A 14,072-nucleotide genomic window follows, 5' to 3' on the forward strand; every position below is an offset into this window, starting at 1 on the left:
ATGGAGTTACATGGAGTTGCTTGTAGCTGATCATTGCTCGTGGAGTTGTTACAGTTAGGACGTTAGGTGGTTAGGGTTTTTAGCAGTTTTGTAACTGCATGCATGTATGAATGTTATATAAAGCTTGTAAAGGAAGAGTTAAACAATAAGAAAGAAATCATGTTTTTTTATTCTTGTTACTTAGTGTAGTTACTCCGAGTATCTCAACATGGTACCATTCACTGCTGTATCCTTGGGATTGTTTTCGCTATTCGTGTTGTTATTGATCAAAGTGCCTCTTCCACAACCACTTCAATGGAGTTTTCTTCAAGAAACACCAAAGTTTTCACCAACAAAAGGGTAAATGTGATTCTTGACGAATCAAACTTCCTTCTTTGGAAACAATAAGTATTATTCACTGTGATGAGTCATCGTCTTGAGCGAATGTTGACAGGAACGATGCTACCTCCTCCAGAAATGGTGGTTGGTGAAGAAGGAGTTACAGTCATCAATGAAGAGTATGAGGAGTTTCTGGCCCAAGATAACGTGTTAGCTTCCTGGTTGTTATCAACAATCAGTCCTCACTTACTCCCACAGTTTGTTGGTGCTGAAACTTCAGCTCAGGTATGGAATAAAGTTTTGCAATTCTTTGTAAATAGATCTACCACTACTGTAATGAGTCTACATTACAAGATACAGTCCCTCAAGAAATGAGAATATAGCATGAGAGTTTATCTTACTAAGGTGAAAGAAGTCATTGATGCATTAACTTCTTGTGGAAGTCCAGTTTCAGTGTATGAACATGTTGCAAGCATCCTTAAAGGTCTTACAAGGGAGTATCAGCCCTTCATAGCAGTCATATATGCTATGCGTGACTTGCTATCACTCAACAACATCTGCATTATGCTCATTGATGCTGAAACACATCTTAAGGGCTTCTATTATCAGCATGAGTCTTTACCTATTAGTGCTAATCTTGCACAAGGAAAGGTAGAATCCGATTCTAACAAAAATCGGGAAAACCAAAGTTCAGTGCCAACTATGTGGCAAGAATGGACATCTTGTCAGTCAGTGCTGCATAGGTTTGATGTGGATTTCACCGGTATTACACTTGATGATCATACCTCTGGTTCTGAAAGTTCTAAAGTCTACTATGCTGCCTATGGAGCCAGTGACAGTGCATGTGGTTGCTATAATTACAACGGTACGTATCATGATGATAACATAAGTGTTGGGAAAAACCAGGCACATTATGGTTATGATGTTCAAGATCAGTGGGTGATTGACTTTGGTGTAACACACCATGTTACTTCCAATACAACATTGATTACTCATCACACAAATTATGGCAATCTTGGTAAGTTAATGGTTGGTAATGGTGATTATTTGTCTGTTCATATGGTTGAAAAGGCTAAGTTACAAGCTTCTTCGCGTACTTTGTCCCTAAGCGACATTTTTCATGTTCCCTCAATTACTAATAATCTACTTTCTGTTTCTAAGCTTGTTAGGGATAACCATGTGTTTCTTGAGTTTCATGTTGAAACTTACTGTGTTAGAGATGAAGACACCAAGGTTGTGTTGCTGCGAGGTGAATAATGTATTGGCTTATACACTTTCAAAGCTAGCAGTACTCAAAGAAGAAATGGTGCAGCTAAAGTTCATATTTCCATGGTATCCTCCAAGACATCTGAAATTTGGCATAAGAGACTGGGTCACCCTAGTCATGATACTCTTGTTAAAGTTTATAAACAAATTGATGTAAAAACTCTTCATGATGTTAATAAAAGTTGTGTAGCTTGTCATTTGGGTAAAAGCCACAAGTTGCCTTTTCCTCAATCTAATAGTGTTTATACTGAACCATTTCAGGTTGTCTATTTGGATCTATGGGGACCTCCACACGTTTCCTCAAATGGCTTTCGATTTTATGTGTCATTTGTTGATGCTGACACACGGTTTACATGGATGTACTTGTTAAAAACAAAGGCTAAAGCTGTAACAATATTTAGGTTATTTCAAAAGTTAGTTGATACACAATTTGGTAGGGTAGTTAAAGCTGTTCAAACTGATTAGGGAGGAGAGTTTCGACTATTGACAGATGAATTAAGCAAGGCTGGTGTTTTTCATCATCTTACCTGTCCTCATATATTTGAAAAAAATGGTGTAGTTGAGCGAAAACATAGGCATCTTTTTGAGATGGCTTTAGTTCTACTTGCTCAGGCTTCCATGCCTATTAAATTCAGGTCCCATGTTATTCAGACCATTGTGCACCTGGTTAACAGATTACCATCAAGAGTTTTGTATGACAAGTCTCTATTTGAGGTTTTTTATGGCAAAATTCTAGATTACAGTGGATTGAGAGTGTTTGGCTGCAAATGTTTTCCACATCTAAGGCCATTTTTGCATCACAAGCTTGAGTTTCAATCTCAACTGTGCACGTTTTTAGGTTACAACATGCAACACAAAGGATTTCAGTGCTTAGCAAGTGATGGTTGTGTCTACATTTCAAGGCACGCGGTATTTAATGAGGACATATTTCCTTTTGTATATAATCCTAGCAGAAGTTCTATTGCAGATTCAAATAAAAGACAGTCTCGATCGCTTGAATTGATCACTGATGTTACTAAGTTCAAGGGTCAACAACCTGAAACTCATAGATTGTCTACAAATATAAGCAGTAGTTCATCAGATAGCTTGTAAGCACCAGGTGGTACTCATGGTGTGGAAGAAAATATTGTTCCTGCTGTTGTTAATGAGCTACCTACAGTTGATGTCTATGACAATAGTGGAAATGTAGAGCATGAAATGAGCCCAGAACAACATATTGACAACATGGCCATAAAAGAGGATGTTGAAGGTCAACATGCTGATAATATGGTCAGCAATGATAATGCTAAAATTGAAGTAACTCATGGCAACACTCATCCTATGCTAACTCAGAGCAAATGCGGGGTGTTTAAACCTAAAGCTTATATAGGGTCTATTGACTATGTTTCATGCACTGTTCATGAAGCATTTAAATTTTCAGAAAGGAAAGTACCAATTTATGAAGAGTATAATGTGCTGAAATGCAATGAGACTTGAGAACTAGCTAGGTTACCAGAAAGAAGGAATGTGGTTGGCTGTAAATGGTTGTTCAAGCTCAAGAAGAACCCTGATGGCTCGATTCATCGATACAAGACACGTTTGGTTGCTAAAGGGTTCTCATAAATTCCTGGTTACGATTTTATAGACACTTTAGCCCGTGGTTAAATTCACCACCTTGAATGTTATCCTCTCACTAGCAGTAACCAACAATTGGGTTATTCGAAAAGTAGATGTAAATAATGCATTCTTGAATGTTGAGCTTCAGGAGGTGGTCTTCATGGAACAACCACCAGGTTTTGAACAGGTTGCTCCTGATGAAAGTAAGCTGGTCTGTCGGTTGAAAAAGGCACTTTTTGGGCTGAGACAAGCACCCAGAAGCTGGCATGCCATGCTTTGAGACAGCTTGTTAAGCATTGGTTTTAAAGAATCACGTGCTGATGTGTCTTTGTTTATGAAAAAAATGGTGACAACTACATTTATTTGCTAGTGTATGTTGATGACATAATCATTACAGGCCATTCGAGTATTTAGATTGATGAAGTGGTTCAGTTGCTAAATGATAGATTCTCACTAAAGGATCTTGGGCAACTTTCATACTTCCTGGGCATTGAAGTCAAAAGAACAGGTGCCTTGTTTTGTCATAGAAGAAGTTCATTATGGAGCTTCTTGAAAAATCAAACATGTTAAAAGCTATACCTACACCAACTCCCATGGTAACTGCTACCAAATTGTGTTGTGATGATGGGGAACTTATTGCTGATGCATACAACCTATCACAACATTGTTGGAGGGCAACTTTATAGGTTCCACACAAGGCCTGATATTGTATTCGTTGTTAATAAAGTGGCTCAATATATGCATGCACCACGACAGTCACATATGGTTGCAGTAAAACGGATTTTGCGTTATTGGGCGGGCACGATAAACTTTGGTCTGGTATTCACTGCTATTAGAACTAGAGTGAAAGTTGTTGCCTTTGCAGATGTAGATTGAGGTGGTAATCTTGATGACAGGAGATCAATGTATGGGTACTGTGTATTTATTGGCAACAATCTGGTTGCTTGGAGCTCGAAGAAACAGAAGTTCGTATCTCGCTCTATAATGGAGGCTGAATACAAGAGTGTTGTTGACCTTGTAGCAGATATGGTTTAGATTGGAGCATTGCTTGCAGAACTTGGTGCGTGCAAAAAAAAAAAAGAACCAGCCATATGGTGCGACAACACCATTGCTGTGGCTATGAGTGCGAACCCTGTTTATCATTCGCATACTAAACATATTGATCTTGATATACATTTTGTGTGAGAGAAGGTTGTAGTAAAGCAAATGCGTGTCAACTATGTGCCTGTTGCTTATCAGATTGCTGATGTCCTAACCAAACCATTAGCTCAACATGCTTTTGAAGAATTTTGAGAAAAATTGAGTGTGAAGGTGTGTTGAATAGCATGAGAGGAGAGAAAGTAGGGAGAACTTTGGAATAAGTTTGCTCGAGCTATATGTATTCTCTGCTCATGGAGTTGCTTGTAGCTGATCATTGCTCGTGGAGTTGCTGCAGTTAGGACAATAGGTGATTAGGGTTGTTAGCAATTTTATAAATGCATGCATGTATGAACGTTATATAAATCTTGTAAAGGAAGAGTTAAACAATAAGAAATAATGCATCTGTTTTTTGATTCCTGTTGCTTAGTGTAGTTACTCCGAGTATCTCAACAATGAACATAGTGTTCGACGAGATATTCATGAACCGTTAGTATAATGTTCGTTTATTAAGGTAAATAAACGAGTATGAACAAATTTTTTATGTTTATTTAATAAATGAATGAACATGAACATAGGTGTGTTCGGTTTGTTTATGTTCACAACAAGCTCGTTTATCGACTGTTCATTTATGTTCATGAATATGCTCGTTCAGGAGCTCGTTTACTTTTTTATATATTTTTTAAATTAGTGTGAATGTAGGGACTAAACAAAAAATATGGTAAAATTTGGAGTTTAAGCACTATTGAGAATAATTTTATCATTTTTAACTTGCAAATGAACATTTTGTGAACATATAAATGAAGATGTTTGCAAATGCTAAATGAACGAACGTGAATACCTTCAAAAACAAATAAAAGAACACGCTATTTAAAATTTAAACGAACATGAAGCGAACATGAATACATTTAAAAATAAAAAAATAAACACGAACACAACATTGTTCATTCAAGATCGATTCATTTACACCCTTAGGAAAGGATATACTTCTCGGGTTGAGTTGGGTTAGAGTGGAGAAGGCATGTTTCTTGGGTTGGGTCAAATTTAGATGAAGGGGTATGCTTCTTGATTCGAATCAAATTGACTAACAACTTGATTCAATCTGATTCGTTTCCATTCCTAGGTGGAGCTACCCTTCCCAAAAACTCCGTAAATTTTTTTAATTTACTATATAAATATTAAAATCAAAATTAACACGCGCCGTAACGTTTTTTTTTCTGAAGAAAACCTTAAATTACGATTTATTTTTGGAAAAAAATTGATTTGTCGAATAAAATTTGACTGAGAGTCGCCATAGACCTTTGAGTTAGGTAGGTCGAATACCTAAAAAATATCTTTTGAAAACAATTTTAAGAAAAAATCGTTTTAAAGACAAAAGTTGGTCTGTGTTTGCCAAAGATTCAATTTAAAAGGGTCCGAGAGTCGACTACATGTGAGAAAGGGTTTGCACCACCAAAATGCCCAAACTTAGTACCTTGTCGCTTATACATTGTCGAGATAACAAAAATTATAAATTTAAATCGAAAATTAAAATACAATATATTTTACTGGACATTGATCAATTTATTTCAAATTATTTATTGAAAAATATTCCCTATTTTAAGAAGAAATTACATCATTCACACATCCTCCAATTGGAAGTCTATCCCTTCTACTTCTTCTCTATAAGAGAATGTCTCATTTTAATTAAAAATTTGAAATCAAACATAAACCGAATATAAATGCAATTGAATAAAACAACAAAGCATGCTTTTTTAAAAGGGTAGTCGTACGAGTTGCCGTCATTTAAACTAAAATAAAAGAATAATTGAAGTATTATTTTAACCAAGACGAACTAGATTTATTTCAAGTTCAATTTTCGTTCAAATATTATATCGAATCGTATTATTTCTATCAAGTTGTGTTTTTCAGCATCAAATATAAAAGTGTTTTATGGGTTTTTAATAAGATACAAATATGCGTAGCATTATATTGCATGTACCTAATATGATATTTACAACTATATAAAAAGAATATTTAAAGCTATAAGACACTTACCTACATTTAAAACACATGGATTAAAATAAAACAAGTAAAAAAAGGGACTAAATTTGTAAGTCCATAAACCTAAAATAGAACTAGAGTGGGAAATTACCAATGTTATTAAAACTGGACCGGACCGGTCGGTTCGATCGGTTGAACCGTGAACCGGTGGCCTGTCCGGTCCCGTTAACTTCCAAAACCGGTTGTGCACAGAACCGGTAAAGAATCGATAGAACCGGCAAAACCGGTGTGAACCGCCGGTTCTCATTTTTTTTCTTTAAAAAAAAATTAAACCAAACAACGTCATTTGTTAAACGAGCCGAGTCGAACTCGAGTACTGCTGAGCTCAACTTGAACTCAAAAACTTTAAAAGTAAGCTCAACTCGACTCAAAAACTCACGAGCTAAAAATTATCAAGTTCAACTCGAACTCGAAATATAATATTGAAACTTGAACTCAAAAAGGCTCGAACTCAAAAAAATTTAGAAGCTCTATTGAAGCCTGAAATTCGAGCTCAATTGAAGCGAAAGAATAGTTCACTCTGTGCTCACCAAAAGGCTCTATGATTTTGAATGTCAAATTACCTCTAGTATTTATAAAAGATAGTTGGGATGTATGTTTCTTAGCCATGTGAGATTGTTTTATTCTCATATTTTTACTCTTTAGACTTTTGGGATGCTCTTCTATGTTTCTTAGCCATGTGTGATTGTTTAAAAAAAGCCAAACGACACCATTTGTTATGATTTTTTTCAGCCTCAAATTTATTTTTTGATTATAGTTATATAATTATATTTATTATTTAATATGTTTTACCTTAAATATTTTGTTGTAGTTGATTTGAATCATTTTGTTTCACTTGATTTTATGTTTTTTAACTTATATATATTATGACTTGTGATATTTTTATACATTTTAATATTGTAAACTTAAAAAAAGTGTTATATATATATATTAATATTGCTTTGAATATTATATAAAATTTAAAAAAATATTATTTTATATAAAATTCGGTTGAACCCGGTTGAACCAGTGAACTAGTACCTTCACCGGTTCAAGGTCTGATCCAATTTTAAAAACATTGGAAATTACAAGAGACTAACACATAAAAGGTCCATTTTGGTTTATAAGGCAATTTAATTAGGGTAGTGGCTAAAACATAAACTAAGCAAAGGTGAAAAGACTTGAAGAATAAATAGGACACACATTTTATTAACAGAGACGAATGACTAACCTGCAAATTTCATAAATCTCATAACCAATGTTCAATATCAACCACAACATAACAAGGGGTAGAGCAAGGACGAAAATAGCAAGCATACAAATTAAAGGTTCGAAATAAAGGAAAAAAAAGATTACATTCGGTGTCTAAAATGAAAGATTACAAAACTGATGACCTTTCTTATGCAAATAAACCAAACTCTAAGTGATTTCCTAAATGATACCCCAAAACTAAGCCTAAAACGGCTATTCTCCTCTCATTTGTGCCATTTCACCTTTTTTACCAGAAAAAGAAAACTTTTTCTCTCAAGTTTCCTCCCCTCTCGGCCGTGGAAATGAATCGAATCACTTGCCAGTCACGATAGATTAGTGGCCACGACGGGCTAACCGAACCCCAAACTAAAACCCCATTTCTATTCTTTTCTAAATCGTAGACCCCCTAAATATCCCAAAAACAGAACCCTTGAGACTTTTTAAACACTGGCTTTTAACCTAGATCTAAGGGAGGGTTACCTTTGAAAGGATATGAAGGGTTCCCCGGCTCTGGTGAAGTGAAAAACGACCTCCATTCCAGAAAAAATCATGTTTTTCTCTCGGTTTTATGTCTTTCCTTTCTTTTTTTTTCTCCTCTCATTTTTTTATTATTTTCGCTGCCTTTTTATATCCCAAAAATACCAAAGAGGTCCCCTTTTTATTTTTTTATTCATCTTTGATTTTGTCTGTTGCATGTCGTGAGAGGAGGAAAAGACTGCAACCTCATGGACCATTTTCTTATAATTGATTCCTTTATAATCAAATTCAGCATCAGCAAGTCCAAAGGTTACTGAGACAAATTGTCGGGAACCATATTGTTTCAAAACTAATAATGGAGCATACCCCACTCATTATCATAGTCCAAGAAGTGTGATCTAATCATAATTGCCACATTCAAACAGAATTTGGGTATGCATTAGCCACAGGGTTCGCCACACGAGATTCTGGTCTTGAAGGTTTTTGAAGTAATTAATCCACTGGTATTTATGCGAGGTTAAGTGCCACTCTCTTGTGAGGTACTCTTTAATAGGTGAGTAGCCCCTTAAGAAGCGATTATAATCTACCTTCACCTCCTTCCAGAAATGACTTCTGATCCATACGGTAAGTAGTTGAGCACACCCCAGGAAGCGACCACCTTCAATCTTTCTACAAGCAAAGATCTAAACATCTCAGCCAGGATTGCCGGCACATGATTCAATTCTCTTTCTAACTTTTCGAATAAATCAACCACAACTAGGTCTATAAGATCGTGACACTTAGGGAAAATCACCAAACCATAAATTCCCAGGCAAGAACATCTCTCCTTATTTTTTTTGTTTGTGTGTTCCTTAGCTATCTATTGCAGATGAAACCAAGTGACTCCTTCACTTTCCCATTTTTGTTATAGGCGATTAGCCATCCACTTGTCACTCATGCCAAAAATATTAGCAAGTGTAGCTTTGAGAGACGGTTCTATTGTTGACCTAGAATAAATCTTATCTACCTTAACTCTTTGTAAGCCATCAAAAAGTGGTACTCCTCCACAATCGGGGTCATGTCCTTACAATTGAAAGTGAAGCTCTATATGCCGAGTTCCAGAATTGTATGAAACTTCAAATCAAGATTGGATCTACTGCGACGTACAACAAGTGAGGTATATCATTATAATCTTGATAAAATGCTTGTTTCTCACTATCACTCCAACTTTACCAAAAATTTTTCAAACATTGAAGCTCATCGTGTTTGATAGTAGTGGGTGTGTAATTAGACAGTTCTGTCACATATTGCTTTGGTAGACTGTCTCCTTGTTCTTTTTTGCTTTGCCTCGAACCAATCACGTACATCTGCAGGGCTTTCTTATTTGTTTATGAAGCTTTTCTCCATCTTAAAAGCTTTTCAACGGGATGAACACTTGTGGATCAATCATACCTTTTAATGTGAAAATGCAATATGAAACAAAACAAATAAAACAAGCAAATCAGTTAGTATATGGAATTAATAAAAGTCATAAAAGGTAAATAAATCAGTCCTACCCTCATGCAATCTACCCAAACATGGTTTATTAGAATGAGTCATACCCAGACATACTTTCTACCCCCATGCGTTTAATTGGGTAAATAAAATTATCTGCATACTTTTCTAATTCTCATGTCTTTATTCGAAAAGAGTAAATATATTCTACATCTTTGAAGTAAATAGAAAATGTTAGAATATGTTCCTCCTTTGTGTATACTTATTTCGGTACCTACTGACTGATAGAGGTTTGGTATGGCTCTACCTAGAGTGATTATTCTGTTGTTCACTACATGCATAGTTTCGACTTTATGAGAAAGTGTACTCAAATTTTCCTTGATGCTGGTGCCCCATTGGGTTGCCAAACCCTCGATCCTCACCCATTACAAACTTAAACGGAACAAGGGGGTCCACTTCCATATACGCATATGAAGAATAAATTCTCATGAAGGTATAAGGCATGTGTGCCCCAGAGGTTACTTGTTAAGGCTTATACGAGTAATAAATTCACCACGAAAGCAAAATATTCACCCCTACTTACTTGGGACGGAGCTCAGGTATAAAGCTTATTTTATGCAATGCATGTGACGTGTGTGAGGAGGAATATACAAACCTTTGACCAAACAATACATCAAAAATAAAAGAAGCTCTTTTAAAAAAGATTTGATAAAGCTGAAAATAGAAAATCAAATATTAGTGTAATTGCTAGTAAATAGTTCGAAACAAATTAATTAATGTTCAATAAAATGGATCATAAGCTAATAATATACTTAAATTTATATTTTCCACTATAATGACAACATATAAGCGATTAACGACCAGACTCTCTAACCAGTCCCTAAAAGAGTAGTCAAACTGTCACAACGTTTTTTTAAAGAAGACCTTAAATTACGACTTCTTTTGGAAAAATTGATTTGTCGAATAAAATTTGATTGAGAATCGCCATCGACCTTTAGGTGAGGTAGGTCGAGTACCTAAAAAATATATTTTGAAAACAATTTTAAGAAAAAACATTTTAAAGACAAAAAATGGTATGCGTTTGCCAAAGATTTAGTTTAAAAAGGTTTGGGATTTGATTATGCCTGATATAGGGTATGCACCCCCAAAACGCCAAACTTGATACCTTGTAACATATGTTGTCAAGATAGTGAAAATTATAAACTTAAATGAAAATTAAAATACGATCTATTTTATTGAACATTGGCAATGCGTCATTTTAATTACTAAATAAATTTATCCTTAATCTAGAAAAGAAATAGAAAAAAGATAGAATAGAGAGAGTAAGGGTCGATCCGTAGGGAATATTGCAATTTTCGATAAATTACTCTTCTTTTTATGCTAGGTGTGAACTGCAAAGAAAGTAAATAAAATGGGGTTGTTGTTGATTAAAGAATAATATGAAGTGAAAATTAAAAGTAAATAAATTCAATTTGTAAAATTAAGCCTCAGACTTCTGCTTTGCCTCAATTTCCAAACTATCCTTAATAGGATTTTACTTCGGTTAAATGTCGATTTGTGTCCTCAAGGTTTAATCATTGTACCTCACTCTTCTATTTTGTGATTGATTTTCCCAAATCTATTTTAAAAATCTCAATCCTTGTTTGGATTAATCGCAACTATCTTAGTCAATTCAAAACAATTTAAAAGCACTTGAAAAGCCGACTCAAATTATTCTTTCTCTATGAAAGTCAAAATCGCTCCCAATCTTCCCTTAGCGTGCAATCGCTAAGTGCGCTTGAGGGAATTCGAATCAATTGATTCTATAATCCCATCGATAAACTTCAACAAAATCCAAACCAAAATCTATTTTTGAAATGAAACCATTTTGATTTAAAGAAAGACTATCTGTCAATCTTGTTTTCTAAAAATTGAGAAATTTAACCCAAAAGGGTATGAATTGATTTTCAATTATTATGTTGGGAATTGAGTTATCACTTCAGTCTTCGACTATGAAAAACTTAGCTAAGCATAATAAAAATCATACTTAGCATTTTTTATAAAAAAAACTTGAAAAAGTAATAGAAAGATAAATTAAACAAAGAAAAACTTTTATAAAAACTAGAGAAAAGAAAGAACACGACAATATTTGATATGAGAGATGTGTTCAAGCATACCCTAAAGGGGGTATTTATAGTTCTCAAGGTTGAATCCTAACAAATGCAACAAAAGATAAATTCCATAATTGTTCAAATTAAATCCCCAAAATAAAGGAAATCCCGAAATTCAAGTTTAATTCGTTCTAAGTGTTCTGTCCACACAAATTTTCCAGCTAGACCTTCTAGAAGATGCTGACTCGTCGCCATGTCAGCAGTCATGCCCAAAATCATGCCCTTAATCCAACCATGACTCCAAAAAAATAGAAAAGCTACAACATTTCGTCTTTTTAGCTTAGTTTCCGGAATTCAATGTCCTGCATGAAAAATAAGAAAAAATACCAAACTTAGCAACATAAACTAACAAATCAAAGAGTAATTAATAATAAAATAATAATGAAATTAAGAACTCATCAAATTCCCCCTCACTTATTTGATGCTTGTTCTCAAGCATTTCTCAATCAATACACCAAAAATCTCAAGTTGCCATCTCAATTGCACAATATTTCCAAGACTTCCAAACAAATTAAAATCAAAGCAATTGAAAAAATCAAGAGCAAACTAGCAAAAAACACAATTAAAAGCAAATTATAGCAAAGCATGGCATTCCAATTATTCATTAATCTCAAAGAAGCAAGACTTAGTAACTCACCGTGGTTCACTCATTTTGCTCAAGTGGTTCGGGTAAAAGAATTGCTCAAGCTCAACTAATCAAAGCATTACCATATACTTGTAACTAAATCTAATCTCCACTACTAAGTATGAACATGATGCAAAAGTCGAGAGGTCTTTAAAAAGGGTTGTAACAGGGTTAGGGTTCGGGTAGGATAAATGCAAAAAATCGGGTTACAATTCAAGACAAAGAGAGAATTATTCCAAAGGATTATTCGAAGGAAAGTAAAAATGAAAGAAAGGGGAAACAAGAATTCCAAAAAGCTTTATTCACTCTTTTTTTTCCTATTGTTCGAATCTTTTTTTCTGCACTGTATTTTTCTACTCATTTGAATAAAAACTGCAATATTCAAATTTTTCTGCACTGTTCGAGCCGAACTACATTGAATTTTTTTCTGCTGTTCGAACAGTGTAATTTTCTGGACTGTTTTGTTCAATTATGCACTGTTTCAAATAGTTTTTTCTGTTTTTTTAACTTCACCTTTGTCCGGAAAAAGAGTAACAAAAAGAGGGGAAACAAAATAGGCTCGGGTTTAAAAGTGTGGTAAACAAAGAAAAGGATAAGGCTCAAAATTGGCTATTTAAGTTGAAAAAATAAACAAAAGGGTAGGGATTTTCTTTTGGGAGATAAAGGGGTTAATCCTTACGCCTCTATCATACCAAAGCATCACATTCAATCGTATAGTCTCGACATGCATTATGCTACAAGTTCTAGAATGAAAATAATTAGTCGGCACACTCAAATCAAACAAAGAGCAATAATGCAAATGTATGCTCATTAGGCTCAAAACTCATACAAAATATTAATTGCACAAAGTCATGTTATAAATTCAACCAACAAATGCATGAAATTTCAAAATTTTTAAAGAAGACCTAATTAATCATGGGTGACAAAGGAAACAAATTGGTAAGGGGAATGCTAAAATACACCGGCCACCAAGGGTTTTGCTATCATGCACCACTAATTAAACGTTGCATTTCACAAATTTGCAACTAATTTGATTGTTGCTGCTACCAAACAACCTCCAGGGATCCATTTTCCACCACTTTTCACCAATGTTTCGAACAAAACGCGTTTCCATCTCGCTCCAAATTTAATTAGGAACAATGGGTACCTTTAAGAATTAAAAATTTAAAAACGAGTAAAACGTGAAGTAAAAATTAAAAATCAAAACAAAGAAAGAAAAATTGAAGAATGAGTTGCCTCCCATTAAGCGCTCTTTTTATTGTCATTAGCTCGACGACCTTTCTTGTTAAATCACCGATTCCTCCAAACTAATTTCTTTGAATAAATCAATCGAATCATTTTCATAATACGGCTTCAATCTTTGGTCGTTAACTTTAAATTAGACTCCGGAGTCATCTTCAATCTCGACTGCTCCATGAGGAAATATTTGAATTACGGTGTAAGCTCTGAGCCACTTTGATCGAAGCTTACATGCAAAAAGTTTCATCTTGGAATTGAATAACAAATTTTTTTTTACCGATAGTGAAAGATTTAAAAGGAATCTTGCGATCGTGAAATTTTTTCGTCTTTTCTTTGAATATTCGAGCACTATCGTAGACGTTTCGTCGGATCTCTTCCAATTCTTGGATATACAATTTACGAGCTTCGTTAATCGCTTCCATCTCCATTTTGCATTGTTTCACTGCCCAATAAGCTCGATGTTCAAGTTCAACCGGAAAATGACACGGTTTGCCGAAAACTAGGTGGTAAGGAGACAT

This window comes from Hibiscus syriacus, unplaced genomic scaffold, assembly GCF_006381635.1.
Source record: "Hibiscus syriacus cultivar Baekdansim isolate YM2019G1 unplaced genomic scaffold, ASM638163v2 tig00000773_pilon, whole genome shotgun sequence".
Taxonomy (NCBI): Eukaryota; Viridiplantae; Streptophyta; class Magnoliopsida; order Malvales; family Malvaceae; genus Hibiscus; species Hibiscus syriacus.